At 42.0% G+C, this 25,867-nt stretch overlaps 1 protein-coding gene across 23 annotated transcripts in view; it reads right to left on the minus strand.

The window, feature by feature from the left end:
- The window catches only part of LOC147344333 (uncharacterized), a 492,915-nt gene that overhangs the window by 269,315 nt on the left and 197,733 nt on the right, over positions 1-25,867 (minus strand). For 2 of the 23 annotated variants that reach the window (XR_015155772.1, XR_015155759.1), the window contains exon 3: positions 14,277-14,342. The exons of 20 other annotated variants lie outside the window; for them this stretch is intronic. The gene's annotated coding sequence lies outside the window, so the exon portion shown is untranslated. Of the gene's footprint in view, positions 1-13,195; positions 13,468-14,276; positions 14,343-25,867 lie in introns of those variants that run through there. One more of the 23 variants, XR_015155767.1, reaches the window with a different exon arrangement.

The following is a 25,867-nucleotide window of genomic DNA, read 5'->3' on the forward strand; positions in this document are numbered from 1 at the left end:
TGGAATTCCATCACCTTCATTAGCTTTGTTTGCAGTGATGCTTCCTAAGGCCCACTTGACTTCACATTCCAGGATGTCTGGCTGGACATGGAACAACAGATTGGTTCCAAATCAGGAAAGGAGTACGTCAAAGCTGTATATTGTCACACTGCTTATTTAACTTATATGCAGAGTACATCATGAGAAATGCCAGGCTGGATGGAGCACAAGCTGGAATCAAGATTGCCAGGAGAAATATCAATAATCTCAGATACGCAGATGACACCACCATTATGTCAGAAAGAGAAGAACTAAAGAGCCTCTTGATAAAAGTGAAAAAGGAGAGTGAAATAGCAGGCTTAAAACTCAACATTCAGAAAACTAAGATCATGGCATCTGGTCCCATCACTTCATGGCAAATAGATGGGGAAACAATGGAAACAGTGAGAGACTTTATTTTGGGGGGCTTCAGAATCACTGCAGATGGTGACTGCAGCCATGAAATTAAAAGATGCTTGCTCCTTGGAAGAAAAGTTATGATCAACTAGATAGCATATTGAAAAGCAGAGACATGACTTTGCCAACAACGGTCCATCTAGTCAAAGCTATGGTTTCTCCAGTAGTCATGTATGGATGTGAGAGTTGGACCATAAAGAAAGCTGAGTGCTGAAGAATTGATACTTTTGAGCTGTGGTGTTGGAGAAGACTCTTGAGAGTCCCTTGGACTGCAAGGAGATCCAACCAGTCCATTCTAAAGGAAATCAGTCCTGAATATTCATTGGAAGGACTGATGCTGAAGCTGAAACTCCAATCCTTTGGCCACCTGATGTGAAAAACTGACTCATTGAAAAGACCCTGATGCTGGGGAATTTGAAGGCAGAAGGAGGAGGGGACGACAGAGGATGAGATGGTTGTATGGCATCACTGGCTCGATGGACATGAGTTTGAGTAAACTCCGGGAGTTGGTGATCGACAGGGAAGCCTGGCGTGCTGCAGTCCAGGGAGTTGCAAAGAGTCGGACACAACTGAGGGACTGAACTGAACTGAACTGAAGGCTTAGTTCTAATTTGTCTTCTCTCACTTAAAATTCCCTCCCCAAGTCATCTCTTTATTTATGGTTTTAATTATCTTCTTTATGCCAGTGACTCTCAAATTTATACTTCTGATTCAGACTTCTCTTCTAAACCAGAGACCCATATATCTGGTTGCCTACTAATACCTTTATTTCAAACCTAGAAGGGTCTAAGTAAAAATAAATAAATAAATAATTCAAAACCAAACGTGATTTTTATCCCCAAACCTGGCCCTCTTTCCGTGCCCTATATCACTGAATGTCATGCAATTCATCTAGTTTTGCAATCCAGAAAGTAGAAGTCATTTTTTACTTCCTCCATATCTATCAGCAATTCCTATTGAATTGATATTCCTATGTCTTTCTTATCTAGACATTTATCTCTAGCTCCAGTGTCAATGTTCTCGTCTAAGCCTTTCTGCCTGAACATCTTTAATAGCTTCTTAATTGATTTCTCTAATCCCCTCTTCCTTCCTTCTAATCCATTTTCCATGCTGAAGCCAGAGGAATCTTTTCCAGACCATAACTCTGATTATGTTGAGATCCCCAACCCTTCCCTCACTAAACACTTCAATTGCTTCCTATGCTCTTGTGATAAAGTCATGCACATGACCTAGAAGACTCAGCATAATCTCACTCAGCTTTGCAGCCTCATGTTATGTCACTTTTATTTGTGATATCTGCCTTCTGGCCTCAAAGGTGTTCTGTGATGCTCCCTTTGCCTGGGATGCTCTGCCCTTCGTCTACTTTTACCTGACTTATATCTGCTCGTCTTTTAGTTTTTGCAGAAGTCTTTTTTTTCCTTTTAAACTCTCTCAGGCAATGTCAGGGGCACCTGCTAAATGTTCTCACAGTATCATCATACACATCTCTCCTTTTACCCAGTGCAAGTTTGCATAGATTTGCACTGTTTATTAACTGAGTCTCCCCTGAGTCTTGTTATCTGAGTCTTCCAGATATTGGGAGCATCTATGTCTTATTGTTTTATCAAAAGTTTCTAGCCCAGGGTTTACACAAAGTAGATGCTTAATAAATATTGTTGAATGAAGAGTAAATCAGGTAGGATGGTGAGGTGCTCCATGACTCTAGAGAACCAGAGCTGAGACAGTCAACATTCCCTTTCTTGAGGTGCTGGTGGCATAGTGCCAGACATCCCCACGTTTAAGGGTATAGTGCTGGAAGAAATTGTAATTGTCTCTGAAACAAAGTGGATCAAGGTAATAGTACTACCCTTGTTCCCAAAGGACAGACTGTCCTTTAATGATACAAGCCAGGGGAAATGGCTGAGCAAGGGGTAAATGGAAGAACAGAAGAGAATGCAGGCAGATAGACAATGCACAGCACAAAAGCAAGGGAGCAACAGAACCCAGCTTTGGGGGACTGTCTTCCCAGAAACCTTGTCCATCATGACTGAGTCTTCTCCCTGCAGGTTTATAGTGTGACAGCCCCTGAGCTAAAGACTTCATCCTTGCTGGTTTAAGTATTTCCAGGATTAGTTCCCTGCGGTATCTAAGTCACTGCATTTTTGTTTGGGTTTGATATGGTTTTTACTTTTGATACAAATGGCCTGTTTTTCTCGAAAAGACAGAGGATATCTGAAAATGGCCAAGGGGCTCTTTTGTTCTCTCCTTCACTGGAGGAATAGACGAGAAACAAACTATCCTGTGATATACAACACACTGGGATCTGCTTCTAGAACAATCATCCTTGGGAAAAGTAGCCTGTCAGCTGGAGCAGCAACCATTGACTGGGAATGGGAAGAAACTCATGGAGAGGAGCCAGAAGGAATGGTGGTTCTGGACTGCACTGAGTCTCATCAGAAACCCACCTCCACTCCTTCACTTGTTAAGTGACCTTGGGCAGGTTACTTCACTCCTTTGAAGCTGCAATTCATCTTTGGAAATGGAGCTCATGATGTTGTTCTTACTTTACAGAGTTCTGAGGATGAAGAGAGACTATGCACAAAACATTCAAAGGTCAGCTCTTAATATTGCAAGACACTGTATATAAAATATATTGGGGAAGGTGTTTCCCTTGAAGAAATAGAATGGAATTTTAATATCTTTGCATGCTAAGTCATTTCAGTCATAGCCAACTCTTTGCAACCCTATAGACTACAGCCTGTCAGGCTCTCTGCCCATAGAATTCTCCAGGCAAGAATACTGGAGTGGGCTGCCATGCCCTCCTCCAGGGGATCATCCCGACTCAGGGATTGAACTCAAGTCTCGTTATGTTTCCTCATATGTTTCCTCCAGCTACTGTCCATAGGGTTGCAAATAGTCGGACAAGACTGTAGTGATTTAGCACGCAGGCGCACATCTGAAAAGGCCCACATTCTGCCTGTGGAATGTGTGTGTCTGCTTTTGCTTGACTACGGCTCACTCTTTAATTCTTTCCTGTGTGAAACCAAAGACCCTCACTTGGTGGCCCATTCTCACTTGGTGAGACCTCTTGTGCCCCATTTTCCTGCAATCTCTTTACAAAGAATATTAACAAATCTATTTCTTGCCTATGTAAAAAAAGAAGAAGATGAATGCCCAAAAGAATAGCTGGCAATATCACTGAGATAGATGATGCTGTAGGATAAACATGGCAGCCTTTCCTACAGAATCCATTTTAGTTCCTGGTAAGTTGAAACACTTAAAAACCAACCGACAGGCAAAACACATAGGTTGGAGAGTAGGATGTGAAATTCTATTAAAACAAAGACTAAAGGCTTCAAAGAAATGTCAAGGTAAGCAGTGGGGGAGGATCTTAGAGTTCTGTCTCCAGCAGAAATACCAGCTCCATCTTCTTCCTTATTAAGAGTATTTGATGGGGAAATTCAGTTGTATTAATTTCAGGAAGAGACAAATCATTAGGGATGAGAAAATCATCATCTAAGAAAGGAATTCAGATGTTTCTTTCAAAAATTGCCTCTTTCTTCTTTGTGTGTTCATTCAAATTCTTTCAGAGGAATTGAGGGAAAAAAATGCAAGAAAAAAAATCAATTACTTTAAATGATCCAAATAATTGCTGTGCAACTTTACAGTAAAAGTTAAAAAATGAATTCCTGGCTTAGGAGCAACTGACATGAATCTAGCAAATGCAAATACGAGGAACAGGATCTTCTCTCCTGCTCTAGAGCACTGAGATTCAGGAAATATGAAGCTACTCTAGCGTGAGAGCTTCCCTTGTAGCTTAGCTGGTAAAGAATCTGCCTGCAGTGTGGGAGACCTGGGTTTGATCCCTGGCTTGGGAAGATCCCCTGGAGAAGGAAAAGGCTACTCACTCCAGTATTCTGGCCTGGATAGTTCCATGGAGTTTATAGTCCATGGGATTGCAAAGTCAGACGTGACTGAGTGACTTTCACTTCAGTTTCACTAGGGTGAGAAACACCCAAGACTGCAGTTCTCATCCATGCAAGACACTCTTAAGATGGAGAGTGCAAGAAAAGAATGCCAACCAAGAACAGAAGATCACAATTTATATCATAACCCTGTGGCCAACAGGGTGTGGGCTGTTTGACTTCTCTTGGTTGCCTCATCTGTATATTGAGGGATTAGATTCAGTGTCTCTAATCTCAGATCAGTAAAGGCCTCTGAGGCCAATTAATCCAAATCCTTCCTTGATACAAAGGTTTTTAAGTCTTTTGCTTGAACATTTTCAGAGATGAGAAGACACTCCCAATCTCTAAATATCATCACTGGATGAAGAACTCAGAGCTAGGAGTCAAAAGACTTGAGTCCAGTCTCCATGAAACAATTGACTATGTATAGAATCCTTTACCCTATTGAGTTTCCCAGCTCCTGTTTCATAAAGCAAGGAAAGTGAAAGTGAAAATGAAGTCACTCAGTCGTGTCCGACTCTTTGCGACCCTATAGACTATAGCCTGCCAGGTTCCTCCTCCATCCATGGGATTTTCTAGGCAAGAATATGGAAGTGAGTTGCCATTTTCTTCTCCAGGGGATCTGCCCAACTCAGGGATCAAACTCAGGTCTCCCACATTGCAGGCAGACTCTTTACCCTCTGAGCTGTCACATTATCCATCTTAATATAGCATTTATGAAATTCCAGTGACATCAAGGCTCTAATATTCAAAGAATATTTCTTTCTTTCTTCCCCTTGTACCTTCTTTGCTCAGGATTATGTCAGAGAATATAACTTTTATGCCACTCTGCCACTGACCTTAAGTGGGAAAATAGCCAAGTGTTACTTTTCTGGGAATATAGAGGTGAAGCCTAAGCCTTGAAAGAAAAAAGTAGGAAAAGAGGATCAAGTAAGAGAAACAGACAGAATGGACTCTGCACTAGCTGGAAGAAGAATAGCAGGTTAAGACAGGATGATGAAGTCAACTCAATGTCTAGACTAAGAAATAGGAAATGGAAAGAGGTTAAGAAAGCTGCACCTTAAGTGTGTCAAGGGTCAAGTGTATTGAGTGGGGGAGGGAGAGTGAGAGAGATAAGTTGAAACATGTAGTCAAATCTCTTCCTGAATATTATAGACCCAGACACTTTCCCCAGTCTTTGACGCTGTATAACATGAAGGCCAAAATAAAAGCAGCAAACTCTAAGAAATGAATCCAGAAAATGCAAATATGAGGAACAGGATCTGGCTTCTCCAGTGACTCAGTCAGTAAAGAATATGCCTGCAATGCAGGAGAGCTGAGTTCAGTCCTTGGGTTGGGAAGATCCCCTCTAGGAGGGCATGGAAACCCACTCCAGTATTCTTCCCTGGAGAATCTCCAAGGACAGAGGAGCCTGGTAGGTTGCAGTCTATTGGGTCACAAAGGGTCAGATGGACATGACTTAGTGACTGAGCACAACACAAACTCTAAGGGGTTGAAATCCATAACTTGAGATTCCCTAAATATATTATGGAGACACGCAACATGGAGATCCCTGCCACTGGGGGTGTGACTCCCAATGTTCCTCCCTTCTCTGGGAATCTATGACTCAAACACACAATCTCCAGGGAACATATAAGGTAATCTTGTCCTCATTCTCCAATCTCCACTGATTGTTCTTTCAATGGTTAATTTCATGTGTCAACTTGACTGGGCTACAGGGCACTCAGATATTTGGTTAAAAACACTATTTCTGAATGTGTCTTTGAGGGTGTTTCTGGATGAGATTAGCATGTGACTCAGTAGACTGAGTAAAGCTGATGGCCCTCTCCAGGGAGGGTGGGCGTCATTTAATCCACTGAGGGCCTGAATCAAGCTAGGAGGAAGGGAGAATTTGCTGTTGAGTTGGATCTTCTCTTCGCGGACTAGGACTTACACCATCAACTCCCCTGACTCTCAGACTGAAAGTACACCACCAGCTTTCTTGGGCCTCCAGGTGGCAGATGGCAGACTGTGGGATTTCCTAGGCTCCATCATCACACTAGTCAATTCTCATAATAAAACATTTTATATATGAAGTGATTGTATTATAGGGATGTATATATCCTCTCTTTCTCTGAATACAGGCACATACACATGTATCTTACTGGTTCTGTTTCTCTGGAACCATGCCAAATAAAGTTCCTTTGATCCTCTGGGCTTCTCTGCACATTCACTGTCTCCCTCACACACACAAGGAAAGGAGGCTAAAGCTGAACAAGGAGATAATGGACTCTTGCTTTGGGTTATGATGGTAGAATGGATGCCCACCAATCCAGGGCTGCTGCTAGGGCTGAAAGTCAATTAGAGTCAGATGGGGAGGAAAGAGAGGCAGGAACCAAAGCTCTTCTAGGAGACCCAGCCTTACGATGTACAAAGCAGTAGAGACTGAAATTGCCCATGGGTGCAATCTGTCTTAAGTGTCATCACTATCCTAAAGATGGTAAGGATTTGGTAGAACCACTACTGAGCAAGCTGTATTTCTCTACAGGACTATAGAATGACTTCATGAATGACCCTGAGTAATAGCTTCACTGTGTTATGTCTTTAAAATTGTCCTCATGCACTGACTGTCTGGCCATGTCACTTGCTTTGACCAATGAGACAGTAAGCAAACTTAATGCCAGCTGAAATTTGTGGAAGCACTCACAGATTTTTTGCTTTCCCTCTGGTTTCTCCACCATTGCTATGAGAACATGCCTGAGTCAGCCTGCTGGGAGCATGTGAAACACACTTGGGAGAGAGATCCCAGTCACCCCAGGTATCTCTATGCATCAAGGCCATCCTAAATCAACACAGCCAGTCAAGCTCAGAATCAGGAGGGAGCCCAGATAAGACCAGGAGAACTGTCCAACCAAGCAGAGCCTAAATTACTACCCAGTGAACTCACCTTAACTTCCCTTGATTTCCACACATGTAACCAATAGATGAGTATTGTTTGAAGCCCTTGAGTCTTGGAGTGCTTTATTGTCAGTATAGGGATATTAAATTTATCTTATTTGATATGTGAGAAATAAAACAGATTCTTTAATTAGGCCAACTCTGAAATAAGATACTTTGAAAAACACCACTAGCATTTAGCATTCAAAAAGCTACTCCTGGATTTCCCTTGTGGTCCAGTGGTTAAGAATCCACCTGCCAAGGCGAGGCACAGGGATTCCTCCCCACATCTGGGAAGATTCTACATGCCATGAGGCATGCCCTTGTACTGCAACTATTGAGCTCATGTGCCATAGAGCATACTCTGCAACAAGAGAAGCCATCACAATGACAAGCTGTGCACCATAACGAAGACTCAATGTAGCCATATAAACAAACAATTTTTTTTAAGTTACTGCCTGCTTTCCTCTGTCATGCATTTTGGAGTCAACCTCTGAATCCTTTGTTATGTGCTGAATGTTCATAAGTTGAAACCCTAATTCCCAATGTGATATTTGGAGCTGGGGTCTTTGGGAGACAATTAGATTTAGATGAGGTCACAAGGGTGGAGCCCCTGATGCCCTCACTAGCAGAGAAGATAACCAGAGCTTTCTTTCTTTTTAACCATGTGAACACATAGCAAAAAAGCAGTCTTCTGCAAACCAGGAAGCGTGTCTTCAAAAGACACAAAATCTGCCTGTGCCTTGATCTTAGACTTCTCAGCCTTCAGAACTGTGACAAATGTTTCTTGTTTAAGCCATCCAGTCAATGGAATTTTTTCAAAGCAGCCCAAACTAAGACACCCCTTTTCTTTCCTTCATGAAATACAAAAGGCCGCACTGAAAAGGTCAGGCGTGGAGAAATGACTGTTTCTTGCTTGCTTCGTGTTTTGTCTCAAGGCCCTCAGGTGGCCACTTCTAACTTCAGATTGCCAGCTGAATTATACCAACCTCTGGAGCTTGTCAAAGTGAGCCATTTAACTCTCAACATTAAACAAATAATAACAATATCCTCCCCAAACAGATGGCCTTTCCTGTCAGCATGAAGTCTAGCTTTAGCTAGGAAGTGCATTGTCAAAAGAAAATGCTTTTCTACAGAAAGATTAAGCTACAATTGGGTGGTTCAAGGCTTATTTCACATAGCCTTTTCTTGGTTTTTTAATCTACCCCCTTTACATGGTAGGTCATGGACCTCTCATAAGGCAGTCTAATCACTAGTCCTAGAAATAGAGGAGATGGCTGGAATCGATCCTGCAGTTCTCTGGCTAATGGCAACCTCTGGGTCCTGTGTCCTTCAGAGTAGATTTCAAAGATGTATTTCCCTTCGGTAGTTCCCCAGCATGCTCTGGGCTTCTTGGCCTTGGACAGCCAAGGACATTTGGCAGTATCATCTGTCTTCTGACTCCCTGCAGGCAACTTCCTGGCTGCTCAACCATTTGCCTCCTCCAGCTCCATCCACCTCAGCCATCTGGCTCTCAAGCTGTGGGTGGACTTGGCCAGGTGGATAGGCATGCCCAGTTCTCAAGCCACAGAATTCCCTGTGGAGGGAAATCCTGAGTGAGACAGCATCCTGTATCGATACAGAGTGGTGGTTTGAAACCTTTTAAAAATTAGTTGCAACCATCTCATTGTTCTCCACCCATCTGTCAGAGACCTGGTCACCATGCATATTATTAAAGCTGGGCACAAGGTCAGTATGAGTCTGGCAGCCCGGCTGACTGGGTGCTGAGCTGCTATGACCCTCCCAAATGTCCTTTATCAAGAACACAAGTTCAAGTTAGGGGAAGACCTGATTTCCAGAGAAGAGAAATCAGAAAGAGAGGATCAGGGAGGTTAAGGGATCATTACATAGAAAAATCTAAAATGAGGGGGGTTGGTCAAAAGCCCCAAGTGCTGTAGGAATGGAGGGGCCTCCCTGATGAGCAGAAGAGGTACTCTGCAAGGGCAGGGCTCCCAGGATTTTGTTTATGCTCTTGACATTAGTGTCAGAAGTTTGGGGTGAGTCCAGCTTCAACAGGAGTTAGAGAAATTCCATGTTATCTTTTTGGCTGAGTCATCATTGGCAATTTCCCAAATAAAGGAGCTCTTGTTAATTGCTTAAGTGGAAGGACAAGACTTTTAGATAGGTTTGCTCTCTCCCAGCTTTTTTTTGTAACAGGTCCATTGTGGAAACTGTCACCCTAACCCAAAAGAGCTCATGCCAACGGTGTTAGAGAGAAACACGTCTCTTAGAGGGTTGGTATGTGGACCTTTACTATTTTTCCCCAATTTAGATTAATTGTGTGACCCTGGATAAGGCAGTTCCCTCTCTTCAACCAAATTTCTTCATCTATAATAAGACAAGGTTGCACTTTTTTTACAGTCCTTCCTTCTCCTGGTGTTCAGTGGTTCTTATTCTTTCTAATTTCAAATCTAATTATTGCTGTAGAACCACAGATAGACTGCTGAATGCTGGTCTTTCTCTGTTATAGTTCTCTGCACTCAAGGAGTGAATTCCTACAAGGTCAATCCTATGAGATCAACTTGCTCCAGAGTAAAAAGGCTCTGACTCTAGAGTAACTTGAGCATCAGAACCAGGAAAGAATATTGGAGCGGGGAGGGTTCCCAATAAACTCTTCTAGCTGCTTGCCAAGCAAAGGGAGAGGTTGTATTTTATCTGGCAAACATCAATAATACAGAATGCTAAGTGGGGGCTCCAAATGAAAACTGTCTCCATTTATGTGAATTTATAACTGTCTAAACCAACAAAGAAAATTACTAAATAGAACTATTTATCTGCTAACTTGTTAATGACAGGAGATGTATGGATCTTTAACTATTTAACCCTGAAGGGCAAGCTTAGTCAAAAAGCAGCTATTTATCCAGGGGACATATTGATAATGATTCCTATTATGGTGATTCAGTGTGATAAAACTCTATTGTCTGGGGGTAGCTAGCAGGCAAGAAGCCATTCAGCAGAGTTACAAAACCAATCTTTACTGGATTTGTCACAAAGGATGAAACATTCAGGCAAAAAGTCAAGCTCCATCCTGGGCTGTATGCCACTGTTCCCCTTCCCAAACTAGTCAGCAAACAGACCTGAGAGTCTAAAATTGATTAAATCTAAGATGTGTTATTATGTTCCTTGAGACTCAGCATCCAGGGCCTCCTAGGGGTAGGGAAGGGAGAAGAAAAGCTAAACAAAACAAAACTATGTGGCATTCAAAGTGCTGGTTTCTGCTTCTTGGCCTCTCTGGATTTCAAGGAACCATCGTGGGCCATTGCCTCTACACCCTGGGATCTGGGCTCAGTTGCAAAGGAAGCTGTGGCCTTTCTCTGAACTAAAGAATAAAGCCAGCATAGGTTAACCTGAGACTTGGCTAACAGTGAAGGGTTTCTACACCCTACTCACCAGGAAGAAGCTGATAAATCATGTGAACCTTTATTTCTCTTATTAAGACCCAAGCAATAGTCATGTATGGATGTGAGAGTTGGACTGTGAAGAAAGCTGAGCACCGAAGAATTGATGCTTTTGAACTGTGGTGTTGGAGAAGACTCTTGAGAGTCCCATGGACTGCAAGGAGACCCAACCAGTCCGTTCTGAAGGAGATCAGTCCTGGGTGTTCTTTGGAAGGACCGATGCTGAAGCTGAAACTCTAGTACTTTGGCCACCTCTTGCGAAGAGTTGACTCATTGGAAAAGACTCTGATGCTGGGAGGGATTGAAAGCAGGAGAAGGGGACAACAGAGGATGAGATGGCTGGATGACATCACCAACTCGATGGGCGTGAGTTTGAGTGAACTCTGGGAGTTGGTGATGGACAGGGAGGCCTGGCGTGCTGCAATTCATGGGGTCGCAGAGTCGGACACGACTGAGCAACTGAACTGAACTGAATGGATCTGTGTCTCTGTCTGTTTAGCCATGGAAATACACACAAATACACACATGTGTAAACTCAAAGACAAGCCCACTTGGACATTTTCAGTTGACATGAATTAGGAAACCCAAGAATACTGGAGTGGGTAGCCTATCCCTTCTCTAGCAGATCTTCCAGACCCAGGAATCAAACTGGGGTTTCCTGCATTGCAGGTGGATTCTTTACTAGCTGAGCTACCAGGGAAGCCCAGTAGTTTCAATACATAGACTTAATTTCATTTAGGAAGTTCATTCCAAAAGTGTTCAAATCGTTGTTGAGTAGTCAGAGGATAGCCCTGTGTATGATACTGTACCAGCCCCAGGAAACCACATCAAAGAGAAAACTCTTCTCTTTACAAGCTGGTTCTAACAGTATTTGTTACCTGGATTTACCTACTTTCATCCATTTGAGCATCCCCCATGCTCCTTCCTTTCTTTACACGAACATAGACACACATGTACACACACATATGCACACACACACACCTGCCCTGTCCTCTCAATTTCCCTCCCTTCTCCTCTAAACACCTGGTTTCCTTGGTAATTCTTAATTGGAGAAAACTCTTAATGGTAATTCCAGCCTGTTCTTCCTCCCCTCCCGCATGCCCTCACACCATAACCCAACTACACCTAATCCAAGAAGGCCTTTTAAACGCAATCAATTGTTCTTGAAAAAATTGAAAATTGTTTTTTCTAGGTGCTGTGATCTTCTGTGATTATTTTCACTTTCTTCCTTGTACTTTTTTGCATGAGGTACACTTCTACAGCAGCATATGATGTTTTTACGAGAATGGACTTTCAGAGGCGACAAAGGCGATGTGCACACAATAGTGCATAATGATTGTATTTTTTAAAATCTGTTCAACAATAAGAAGTACGAGAAACACACCTGAAAATAATTGCTGTTTCCTTTCTGATGATAAAATAACATAGCTTAATAAATAGTAGAAAAGAAAACTTTCAAACAAATTATTTTAGAGGACATCTGAGCCTCAGAGCCACAGGCAAAATGAAGTGAGAGGGCACCATTGCCACAGGCTAGGACTCAGCTTGGCAACTCAGCAGAGAACATGTGCTTCATCCTCATTCATGGCATTGCTTCTAAAGACTTCTTCAGGCATGGAATAGAGTTCATGTCAAGATAATGGCCATGGTCATTAAATTGAGTAAATAGACCATCTGTACTTCTAAAAGAATGGACATAATGCTGTTCTGCCCAATCACCAGAGTATGATTCAATTCCTGAGTTATTGTTCCTTTTTGGCAACTTTCACATGGATACTAATCCTCAATTAGGATGAAGATGTCCTAGATAGAATCTGCATTGGAGAGTCTAGAAGTGCCTAGCTTTAGACAAAGCAGAAACTTCTCGCCGTATTTTCTCATGTTTCTCTAAAGCATCAAAGAACAAGGTCATGTCCAAGGATTACTTGTCCTAAGCCCCACTGTAGTGAAAAGAGGAACCTTGAATCTTGACAAGCTGTTAAAACGACATTAACAATTACTTTTCAGGAATGCTTTTAGTTTAGGGTAGAACTCATTTTTAACATGTTCATTCATAAAAGTAGGATGGAAGGAAAGTGAGAAGGAAGGGAAGCAAGAAAAGTAGAAGAATAGAAAGAGATAGATAGAAAATGTATACAGGGCTTCTTTTAAATTGCAACTGACACCCTCTAAATGAGTTTGTTAAAACTATCTCATCCTTTATGTAACTTCCTTTCTTATTAGGATTATATATGTCATTAAATAACTGTAATGTACAAATTATTCTGAGAGGAAACGTAACCTAATAGATATTTGAGTACTGAGATTATTTTCCCAGCTATGGCAGAGATTCCCTAAACATTCTGGAAAAAACTAGAAGGCAGCAGAGAGAGGAGAAAAAAAAGTCCCTAGGACTGTTTACTTAGAATAAGAACATTTGAGTACTTGTATTTGCAACTTCATCACATTGGATATAAAACTGAGGAATAAGAATGATATAAGAATGCTATGGATTGAGGAAGGTGTTTAAAATATATTGGCATACTAGAGATGCTACTGCAATTTGATGATTCTGCTCCATGGAGTAGTATATTTCAGATGGAAATTGGCAAGCTACTTTTTCAGGAAAAAGACATTGGAACCACACGTGCATCTACTCCAGCTTTGCAGCAAGCACTTAAGTGAGAAGGTAAACCTCCCCTCAGAGGACTCAGAGGGTTCTCAGCAGAACAAAGACAGGCAGAATCTCCAGTGCTCTGTAAACAACAGAGAGGACATCCCTGGGGTGACAAGTGGAACGTTTTGTCAAGCATGTCATGGGGAATAAAAACCTCCTTAGCAATCATACTGAAAAAGACCATATGCAAACTTGGATAAGTTTATACATATAAACAAGTTAAAATTTATCAAACAAGAGCAGCTTTCTTCTACCAAATTAAGAAGCTCTCCCTCCTGTATCACCAAGGTTCATAAATGACACCATAGCCCAGAAGATGAAATAACTTTGCTGTCCACCATAATCAGAGTATAAAATAGTTTCATTCAGCCAATAAAACATCCTCACGTTCTGGCTTTGGAGTCACACCCTGCCCACCCTCAAACCCTGGCAACCACTAAGTTTTCATCATTATGATGTTTTCTTTTGGAGAATGTCATATAAATGGAATCACACAGCATTTAGCCTTTGGACACTAGATTCTTTCATTCATCAGAATGACTTTGCCATTCAACCAAGTCGTTGCATCTCTCAATACTTCATTCTGCTTTATTGCCAAGTAGTAGTTCATTGTATGGACGTACCACAATGTGTCCAACAAATGACCCACTAAAGGACACGCCAGTTGTTTATTAGTCTTTTCCTGTTATTACTAAAGCTGATATAAACATCTGTCAGCAAAATGGCAGGATAGGAGGCCTCAGTCCTCGTCCCCTGATGCAAACACTGATGTAACAATCAATACCTTTATGAAAGCTCTGGAGTTGAGTAGAGAGGTTCCAACACCCTAGTAGAGCACAACATCTGAGAACAGTTGCATAGAAAAGGATAAAAAGTTCTTCACTTTACCTGCATCATTTTCCCACAAGCCAGACCACTCAGTACAAGAGAGATCTCCTTAGGCTGTGATTTTTCCTGCAGGATAAAGAGAGAGAGTCGAGTGTGCAGCTTCCCTAGTCTTTCAGGGCATTGCCTGATAAGCCTGCTTCTATCCCCTCTCACCCAGAATACTGAGGCAACTAGCACAAGTAGATAGTTTGGGGGCAGCAAAGAACAAAGAAAAGGAACAAGTCTCACAGCAACTGGGACAGGGATTTTAACAACCATCTCACAGGCCCGGCCAGCTGGCTTATGGACCCTGTCAGCCAGCCCACCCACAGATCCCACCAGTCAGTCGGCCCACACACAAACCCTACCGTCCAGCATATCTGTCTGTGCATGGACCCCACCAGATGGCTGACTGCACACGCCGCCAACTGTCCTGTGCTCCCCTGCACACCTGGCATTCCATATGCCCCTACATATGCCACAAATGTGTCCCCTCAGGTGACATGCAGATCTCAGAAGCCAGGATGGACTTCAGTAATCCAATCAAGTACTTTGGGTTGGCAGGAGGCACATAGCCTGAGACTGCTCCTTCAGAAGGTGGGGAGAGGAGCGGAGCTTACACACATGTCCCAGCATTTTTATACACTGCCTTAGGGAAAGCAGTAGGCAACTTTCAGTACTTAGCATGACTATGCAGGACAGGGTGAAAATGTATAGTCCCAATGTATCTCCTGTAGCAGGAAGGGAGAGACATGGAGATTGAGCCCAGTGCTCCAGAATTTCATGGCACTGCCCTTGGGAGATGAAGTTAAGTGACTCTCAGGACTCAAGACAGATCTGTGGCTTGAGGTAAGTCATAAAATCCTAAGACTTCCTCTCCAGGAATAAGTTAGAGGGGTAGAGTGTGTGCATCCACAGAAAATCTTTAAGATACCCTTAGACTCTCTACTGGGCTGACAGGTAAAGGTCTTTCCTTCACAAGGCATCCCATAAAGCAGGGGTCCCCAACCTCCAGGATCTAATGCCTGATGATCTGAGGTGCAAATGATGCAATAATAGAAATAAAGTACACAGTAAATGTGTACTTTACTTGAATCATCCCGAAATCATTCTCCCCACCACCTGCTCCCTGTCAGTCTGTGGAAAAATTGTCTTCCACAAGACCAGTCCTTGGTGCCAAAAAGGTTGGGGACCACTGCCATAAGGAGCATAAGATGTGACTGCTTTGTGAAATGTGCAGATACTAATACAAGAATGCAAAGAACAAAAACAACCAGGGAAATATTACACTGAGTGAAATATTTCTCAGTAACTGACTCCAAAGATATGGAGACCAATGAATTGTCTTCCCTAGTAGCTCAGATGGTAAAGAATCCACCTGCAATGCAGGAAACCTGGGTTCCATCCCTTTTTTGGGGAAGATCCCCTGGAGGAGGGCATGGCAACCCACTCCAGTATTCTTACCTGGAGAATGGGGATTCTCAGACAGACAGACAGAGAAGGATGGTGGACTACAGTCCATGGGGTCACAAAGAGTGGGACACAACTGAGCGACTAAGCACACAGCCCACATGAATTGTCTTAAAAATTCAAAATAATTGTCTTAAGCTAAGTGAGCTACAAGAGAACGTAGATCAGATCAGATCAGATCAGTCGCTCAGTCGTGTCCAACTCTTTGCAACCCCATGAACTGCAGCACACCAGGCCTCCCTATCCATCACCAACTCCCGGAGTTCACTCAGACTCACGTCCATCGAGTCAGTGATGCCATCCAGCCATCTCATCCTCTGTTGTCCCCTTCTCTTGCCCCCAATCCCTCCCAGCATCAGAGTCTTTTCCAATGAGTCAACTCTTGGCATGAGGTGGCCAAAGTACTGGAGTTTCAGCTTTAGCATCATTCCTTCCAAAGAAATCCCAGGGCTGATCTCCTTCAGAATGGACTGGTTGGATCTCCTTGCAGTCCAAGGGACTCTCAAGAGTCTTCTCCAACACCACAGTTCAAAAGCATCAATTCTTCGGTGCTCAGCCTTCTTCACAGTCCAACTCTCACATCCATACATGACCACAGGAAAAACCATAGCCTTGACTAGATGGACCTTTGTTGGCAAAGTAATGTCTCTGCTTTTGAATATGCTATCTAGGTTGGTCATAACTTTCCTTCCAAGGAGTAAACATCTTTTAATTTCATGGCTGCAGTCACCATCTGTAGTGATTTTGGAGCCCAGAAAAATAAAGTCTGACACTGTTTCCATAAGCAGTTTCTAAACAAAATCAGGAAAATAGATGAACAAAAAGAGAAGTTTAAATAGAGATAGAAATCATAAAACAGAACCAAACAAATTCTGGAGCTGAAGAATTTTCTTTCTATTTTATAGTTCTTTTGTTCATTTTTTATCTTTGGCTCTTTTCCTTTTTGATTTTGTGATTACTTTGTTACTGCTATGCTTTGATTTTGTTTGTTTTTTCCCTTTTATGCATCCTCTTTAAGTATTTTCATTGTGACCTCTTGGATGGCAAGGTTTATAGTTTATGAACTAACTTTTTATTTTATTCCTACGAATACTGTCTGTCACATTACAGATACTCGATTCAGTTTTGTTAAAATGAAAGAAAATTGAATTCCCTCCCACAAGGCCAAAATAACCAGAAGAGTCAAATCCATGACTTGTTCTGTAGGGAAAAAAAAAAAATTAGTTGGCGGTTTTTGTGAATTGTACGCTTGAGTTAGTCAAGGTGATCCTTTTTCTTTAATCCTACTGTGAACTTATATCAGCTTTATAGCACTTCATTTCAGATCCATCACTTCCCTGAGTAACAGCCAAAGTCCTGTGAGTTAGTCAGACAGATACAATACCCGTTTCACATGAGAACTGACTATTGTGAAGGTAAAATTTGCCTGAAAGCAACATTTAGGAGACAGCTAGGGTGCCATCCAGGTCTCCAAACTCCTTCTGAGTTAAGGACTCTTACTTCAAAATCAGGGATCTCCAATGTGTGGTTTTTAGTTTTTAGGGAGGAGTATCTCCTAATTTCTTTGAAGACTCAACATTCCTGAGTGGGTAAATGTGAAGGCAGAGGAAAAGATGACAGAGATGTCTCTGGAAGGGAACATAGGAGTGAAGAGAACTGAGGGCGGGGTGTTGGAGAGAAAGCCTCTGAGAGTGGGTTGTGGAGCTGATTAGAAGGGCAGAAAAGGGGGTGTCTCCATTCCTTGATACAATTCTGCCAGCCTCAAAGGAGGCAGTGGGGCCATAACAGGAATGAGGGGTGCTGAACATGGCTTGTGACTCGTAGATCACCCAGAGCACTAAAGTGTTGAGATCGAATTCCATCAGCTTTTTCGCGATTTAGTTCATCAAGGATGTGCTTTCTGTGATAATGCATTGTTGATGGGATACCACTGGGCCTTGGGAGGTATAATGAGTACTTAGATTAAGGTAGACATCAAGAAATGACCTCGCCAATGAATTGCTGCAAGAAATTGTGGAAATTATCTTTCATTTCTGTTCAAATTTTATGGTTAACTAAAAAATGACAAATCGAAGAAACCAAATGCTGTTCATTTTATTAGAAACACGAAGGATGGTATCTCACAAATATGTTCTGAAATTATAAATCAAGAGACAAGATAAAGAATACTGATGACCCAATAGATGATATACATCACCTCAGTGGTTCCTGAAACTGGCCTGCTCATTATGAGCTGATGGAGCCGTGGCCCCTCCTCCTGCAGGGGATCACACTCAACTCCACTGGTGTGCTTTACTTTTTCTTCATAGTAGATAAGGCGGGTTATTAAAGAAAAGGAATAAATTTATAGGGTCGTTTTTGTTTGTTTCTTTTTCTTAGAAATTCACTTTAAGAAATTTTCTTTAATTTTTTAATTAAATTTATTTATTTTAATTAGAGGCGAATTACTTTACAATATTGTATTGGTTTTGCCACACGTCAACATGAATCCGCCACAGGTGTACACGTGTTCCCAATCCTGAACCCCCCTCCCATCTCCCTCCCATACCATCCCTCTGGGTCATCCCAGTGCACCAGCCCCAAGCTTCCTGTATCCTGCATTGAACCTGGACTGGCAATTCATTTCTTATATGATATTATACATGTTTCAATGCCATTCTCCCAAATCATCCCCCCCTTCCCTCTCCCACAGAGTCCAAAAGACTGTTCTATATACATACACATACATATATATGCATACTACATATATAATGTGTATTCTATTTTATTTTTGAAGTTCATTTTAAAAGAAAAAATTTCTATATTTTATTAAAATATAGAAATATATAATTTCTATATGTTATATAGAAATTTTTTCTTTTAAAATGAACTTCAAAAATAAAATAGAATGCACAATGTGTATGTAGCACACATACATGTATGTATATGTATACACGCATGTGTAGGTGCATTATGTGTGCAAACACACAGACACACCAAATGACTGACATTTCTCATGTTTCTGGAATCCAGTCTGATAGCTAGCCTATAAAACCTGAATTATTTCCGCTTATACTATATTCCTCCCTAGTGGTTCAGATGGTAAAGAATCTGCTCGCAATGCAGCAGACCTAGTTTAACCCCTGGGTTGGGAAGATCCCCTGGAGAAGGGAATGGTTACCCACTCCAGTATTCTTGTTTGGAGAATTCCATGGACAGAGGAGCCTGGTGAGCTACAGTCCATGGGGTTGCAAAGAGTCAGACATGACTGAGTGACTAACACTTATACCATATTCTAATTCCAATCCTCACAATAGATATGGGTGTGCTGGTGACTGATCACTGGACCCACCCTTTTGACTTGCTGCCCTGGAGAATAATACAGTGTGAACTCCAAGCTAGGGGCGCACTTCCTCACATACCAGGGGCCAGATGATGACCTGTATGGGGGTGGCTCTTATTTAAGACAGGAAGCAGATGATCTATTCCAAAGGATTTCATTGAACTAAATTTTATGAAGGGACTATTTCCTGACTATTTCCTCCCTTATTTCCAACAAAGGGAGGGTGAGGCTCTCAGAGACTGGAAACAGTGGGGAGTGGGAAGGGAATGAAATGGCATTTTCAGAGCCCAGTGAAAAGTCAAGCCACAGAAAGGGGCCCACCAGGAGCTGTTGTCAGAAGAACAGAGTCATTGTCAAAACCTCAGCCAGGAAGCAGCAAGAACAGGAATGAACACTCCAGCATCTCTAGGACTGCCAGATAAAATAGAGGATGTGCAGAGTCTAATATGAGTTTCAGATAAGCAACAAATAATTTTATAGTATAAGTAGGCCCCAGATACTTCATGGGATGTACTTACATTACAAAATGTTTTTGGTTACCTACAATTTAGACTTCACTGGGATCCTGTATGTTTCCCCTTACTTTACCGAGGTAGAGTTGTCAAATAAAATTATATATATTTAAAGTGTACAATGTGATGATTTGATACATGTATACATTGTGAAATGATGACCACGATCAGGTTAATTAACATACCCATCTTCTCACAGTCACCTTTTCTTTGTGTGTGTGATGAGAATGCTTTAGATATACTCTCAGTAAATTTGAAGTATGCTGCTGCTAAGTCGCTTCAGTTGTGTCCGACTCTGTGCGACCCAGTAGACAGCAGCTCACCAGGCTTCCCCGTCCCTGGGATTCTCCAGGCAAGAACACTGGAGTGGGTTGCCATTTCCTTCTCCAATGCATGAAAGTGGAAAGTGAAAGTGAATTTGCTCAGTCGTTGTCCGACTCTTAGTGACCCTATGGACTGCAGCCTACCAGGCTTCTCCATCCATGGGATTTTCCAGACAACAGTACTGGAGTGGGGTACCATAATGCATTATTATTGTATATTATATTGTACAACAGAATATTACTCAACCATGAGGAAGAAGGAAGTACTACCATTTGCTACAACATGAATGAACTGGAAAAAAATTAAAATTAAACAGAATAAAGCCATAAAATTAAACAGAGAAAGACACACTGTGTGAGCTCACTACTACATAAAATATAAATTTAAAAAGTTGAATTTACAGAAACAGAGAGTAGAAGGGTGGTTACCAGGGGCTAGATGATAAAGGAAACAGGACATGCCAGGATACTGTATTTTTTATATTTGTAATGCTTGTATTACATAAATTTTTAAAAAGTAGAAAAAAATAATAGACCCTCATGTACCCATCACTCAAAGCCATAAATTACCAACTCATAAATTGCCTTCATCCATATCCCTACCTGCCTCCTCCCACGTATTATTTTCAAATAAACTTCAGGAATCATAGCATTTCACCCATAAATATTTCAGTATATAGCTAGCAGTAAGAACTCTTTTTAACATTTGTTGTTGTTGAGTTGCTGAGTTGTGCCGGACCCTTTTGTGACCCCCTGGCTTAGGTTGCACCAGGCTCCTCTGTCCATGAGATTTCCCAGGCAAGAATACTGGAGTGGGTTGCCATGTCTCCTGCATTGGCTGGAGGATTCTTTACCACTGAGCCACCTGGGAAGCTCCCTTTCTATAATACAACCACATACAATTATCACTCATAAAATAATTAATAATAATTCCATTATAAAAGAACAAGATTCCTCTACTCACTACACTTCTGACATCAAATCTGTGGGATTTCCATACCAAGTATTTCTGATACTTACTACTCAGGAGTTTGGAGAAGGCAATGGCACCCTACTCCAGTACTTTTGGCTGGAGAATCCCATGGATGGAGGAGCCTGGTAGGCTGAAGTCCATGGGGTCGCTAGAGTCGGACACGACTGAGCGACTTCACTTTCACTTTTTACTTTCATGCATTGGAGAAGGAAATGGCAACCCACTCCAGTGTTCTTGCCTGGAGAATCCCAGGGACGGGGAAGCCTGGTGGGCTGCCGTCTATGGGGTCGCACAGAGTCGGACACGACTGAAGTGACTTAGCAGCGCTCAGGAGTTAGTACAGACCCCACAGATTAAAGTCTTAATCCCCCTCTTCAGACATCAACCACATGTGTTGGTTCCTAAGGTATACACAGTTCTGTCCAACTTGGCTACATTAAATCAGGGGTTCCTAAAACCCCCTCCTTGGGTTCAATAATTTGCTATAATGGCTCACAGAACTCAGGGAAACACTGTACTTACTATTATCAGTTAACTATGAGTTTCCCGATTCCCTGGTTACTCAGTGGTAAAGTATCTGCCTGCCAGTGCAGGAGACACGGGTTCAATCCCTGGGTCAGGAAGATCCTCTGAAGAAGGAAATGGCAACCCATCCCAGTACTCTTGCCTGGGTAATCCCATGGACAGAGGAACCTGGCAGTCTACAGTCCATGTGGTCACAAAAAAGTCAGACATGACTTAGCTACTAAACAGCAATGGGCTTCCCATTGTGGCACTCATGGTAAAGAATCCGCTTATCAATGCAGGAGACTCAAGAGACAAGGATTCCCTCCCTGGGTCAGGAAGATCCCCTGGAGTATGAAATGGCAAAATTCCATGGGCAAAGGAGCCTGTCAGATCATAGCCCATGGGGCTGCAAAGAGTCAGATATAACTAAGCAACTGAGCACAAATACCAGTTCATTATAAAGGACTCTGTAAATGACAGAGATGAACAGCCAAAGGAAGAGGAATACAGAGCAAGCTGCAGAAGGGTATCAAGCTCAGGAGCTTCTATGGGATCCTGTATTTTTATTTGCAAACTTTAGCAACCCTATACCTCTCTCCTCTTATTTTCCCCCCTTACCCCCTCTGCCACCCCAATCTCTGGCCAGTGCCTTCTGTTTTCCAAACTCAAACAGAAACCAAAGGGCAAAAGAATCCTTGTGGTACAGTCTCCAGAGGTCAGCCTCACCTGGGCCACAGAGTGAGCAGAGAAGAGAGACAAGATCTGGGGGTGGTGTGGTCAATGGAGAATAGTCAGAAATAGCCAATTGCCAGCTCCTGTCAATCTAAACTTATCCTTTATGACAAAATTGGGTTTTCTCCAGAAAAAGCAAATATGTACCCTAATTTCCTAGCTTTTTGTATTTGCAAACTTTTTCTTCAACCTCTATCAGTGATTTTCAATCTTTTATTTTAAACAAAGTATTCCACAGAAATCTCATCACACAAGACAAGTGGCCAAGTGAACAGCTAAGGTAGCAACAGGGATAATAAGCCTGAAGCCCAGCCTTGCCTCCCCTCTTCACCACCCACCCACTCACCCATCCCCAGGTACCCTGGGCACACCTGTGGAGCCATAGGTCTGACTGAAGCTGGACTGGGAGCTCCTGCTACAAAGCTGCAAGAAAGCAAATAGGATGTGCTATCTTTTGTGTAAGAAGAAAAAGGAAAGCATGTATCTTGTTTTGTCAAAAGGAATCATAGGGAAAATATATCAGAAACTATTAAAGGCTATTACTTCTAGGAGCTAGGTGGGAATGTGCTGAGGAAGACAGGAATGGGAGCAGGAATTCCCCAAGTATACCTATTTGTAGTTTGGGTTTTGAAATGAGTTGAGATCAAAGGGATGAAAAAATGCAAACCCTAAAATTGAAGTCAAATAGAAAGTGATGAAACTGTGTTAAGTCAATAGCACAGCCCATAGAAAAAGAGTTAATTCAAATAACTTCTAACCATAGCTCTCTAGTTATAAAAATTTAGAGGGATAAATTCTAAGACAAAGAAAAAAAAACCCTGCAAATGAGGGGGTTCTGTGGTAATGAGAAAGTTCTGTATTTTGAATGTATTACAAAAATCTACACATGTGATAAAATTGCATAGAGCGAAGAACGGAATGGAAATCCACTCCAGCATTTCTGCCTGGAGAATTCCATGGACAGAGGAGCCTGGTGGCCTAGAGTCCTGGGCTCACAAAGAGTCTGACATGACTGAGAAATTAACACACTATACATACATGCACACACACAAATAAACGCAAGAGAAGCTGGTAAAATCTGAATAAACTCTGTAGATGGTACTGATGTTAATTTCCTGGTCTCGATACTCTGCTAAAGTTAAGAAAGTTGTGTCCAGTGTATGGTGAAGCATACCCAAGACCTCTTTTTACTCCCTATAAATCTATAACTATTTTTTTTTTACTTAAAAATCAACCATTTTATTTAGGTTTAATCACATACAGTAAAAACACACACGTGTGTACAGTTTTTGTTTGATGTATGTATGCCCCTGTGAAACTGTAACCATGATGAAGGTGGTAGACATATATATCACCCACCCAATAGTGCCCCTGTGCCCCTTGGAAATCCCCAACCCGGTCCTACCTTCCCTACCCCTCAGGTGGTTATTCTTGTTGTTTAGTCGCTAAGTTGTGTCCAACTCTTTTGTGACCCCATGGACTGTATCCTGACAGGCTTCTCTGTCAGTGGGGTTCTCCAGGCAAGATTACTGGGGTGGGTTGCCATTTCATTCTCCAGGGGATCTTCCTGACCCAGGGATCAAACCCACATCTCCTGCACTGGCAGGCAGATTCTTTACAGCTGAGCCACCAGGGAAGCTCACTCTTCAGGTAGTCTGTTTGTATTTTCAGATGGATTGTTCGTATTTTCTAGAGATTATTTGTAGGTAAAGGTTACAGATTATTTGTATTTTCTAGAGTTTTATATAAGTGGAATCATACAGTATATACTCTCTTCTTCTTCTGTTTTTCTATGGCTGTTTCCCTCCAGATAATTATTTTGAGAGTCACTCTTACTGAAATACACAGTAATAGTTCTTTCCTTTTATTGATGAGGCATGTTTAGTTGTATAACTATACCACAACTTGAATATATGTTTATTCTTGATGGACATTTGGGTCATCTGAGATTTTTGGTGATTTCAAATAAGGCTGCTGTTAACATTCATGTACAAATCTTTGTATGAACACAGGTTTTTTAAATCTAAAAGAACTGCAAAGAATCCTGGAACTTTAAATACATTTATTTTATTAAATTGAGTTTAGTAATCCTGAAACTCTTTTATAATAGAAAATAAGATAAAGTAAACATGTTCTTAGAACTAAGATGTTTGTTACAAATGTGCATACAAAAAAAGGAAGGTAAGAACAGACCTTGTAATATCAATTATATTAAGATTGAATAGAAAATCCTTCCATAAACTTGGGGTCTGGAAGCAATGATACCTGGTAGGACTCACGCCTTGGATTCTGACTATCATTCCCACTGGAAATCACCGGAGTTCCCTGGAGAAGTGCCTGGGTCTGAGTCTGGAGCTGAGACAGAATAAAGAGAACCTGGCATTTTATTTTGTGCCAGAGGTGCTCAAGTAAAATGGAAGCGCATGAGAATGACGTAAGGGCTGACTTGAACAGTTTCCACTGGTCAAATTTTGAACAATTTAAACATCAGAGAGAAATACTAATAGTAAAGGACTATAATGGCACCCCACTCCAGTACTCTTGCCTGGAAAATCCCATGGACGGAGGAGCCTGGTAGGCTGCAGTCCAAGGGGTCGCTGAGAGTCAGACATGACCAAGTGACTTCCTACTTTCACTTTCCACTTTCATGCATTGGAGAAGGAAATGGCAACCCACTCCAGTGCTCTTGCCGGGAGAATCCCAGGGACAGGGGAGCCTGGTGGGCTGCCGTCTATGGGGTCGCACAGAGTCAGACACGACTGAAGTGACTTAGCAGCAGCAGCAGCAGCAGCAGCATATGCATTGAATGCTATTTTAAAAAAACATTTGGTTATTTGGAGTGAGACAGCGACAAAGAGGAAAAGTAGTTCTTTTTACAGAAAAACTAAATGAGAAATGTAACAAATGACAGAAATGGAAAAAAATCACCTTTTTTCAGTGCCTTATATAAACTGCTGGTGGAGAATAGGACATCACACAGTGACAAAATGCTACCCACAGACTTCTCACTAATGACAAAGGGAAGTAGACAACGGTGAGATCTGAAGACAATGTAGACAATGGTGAAATCCTCAACTTGAGTAGAGGATCAAACGTAGAGTCACTAAGGGAAGGGACGTGGGCTGTGGCAATAGCAGGCTGTGACTGGCATCTGAACACATAATATAGCAGGCCCAGGGCACAGCAGTAGCAAAGGCACAGGGGCTTGAAACAACCTCCTGAACTTAGAGAACTGCAGTGAGTTGGGATGGCTCAGAAGGACTCAGTGCAGAGATGAGGTTAATAAAAGCTGGAGAATTAGGAGAGATCATTTAGGACTTCAGTTACCAGACTACAGAGCTTGGAACTTACTCAGAAGGTGATGGGAGAATCTGGAGGGTCTTTAAGGAGGGTGGTAAAAATGCACATAAGAAGAAAGTGAGAATGAAAGAGCTATGTAGAAGGTGGGCTCCCCTGCACTCAGTGACCAGTCAGAAACGTGGATGAGGAGAGAAGCTATCAGGATGAACTGGAAAATGTCTTCACACCGAGAGCCAATGCTGTACCTGGGCAGGGTTGGGCTAGAGCTCCAGATGAAAAGCATCTCAGGACAGCAGGAAATGGTGCTGAGATGATTCATGATGTCCGCTTCAGTTAAGAATGGAGAAAAGAGAGGACTATCAGGGTAGATGGTGGTGCCATTAATGATATTAAAAGCACAAGAGGAGAAGCAGGCATAAGGAAAGAACAAGTGTGTTATTTCAATTATGCTGAATTAGAAAGGGTTAGGAAAA

The sequence above is a fragment of the Bos grunniens genome, chromosome 26, assembly GCF_055505025.1.
Source record: "Bos grunniens cultivar Pamir isolate PY7600 chromosome 26, Bosgru_T2T1.0, whole genome shotgun sequence".
Lineage (NCBI taxonomy): Eukaryota > Metazoa > Chordata > Mammalia > Artiodactyla > Bovidae > Bos > Bos grunniens.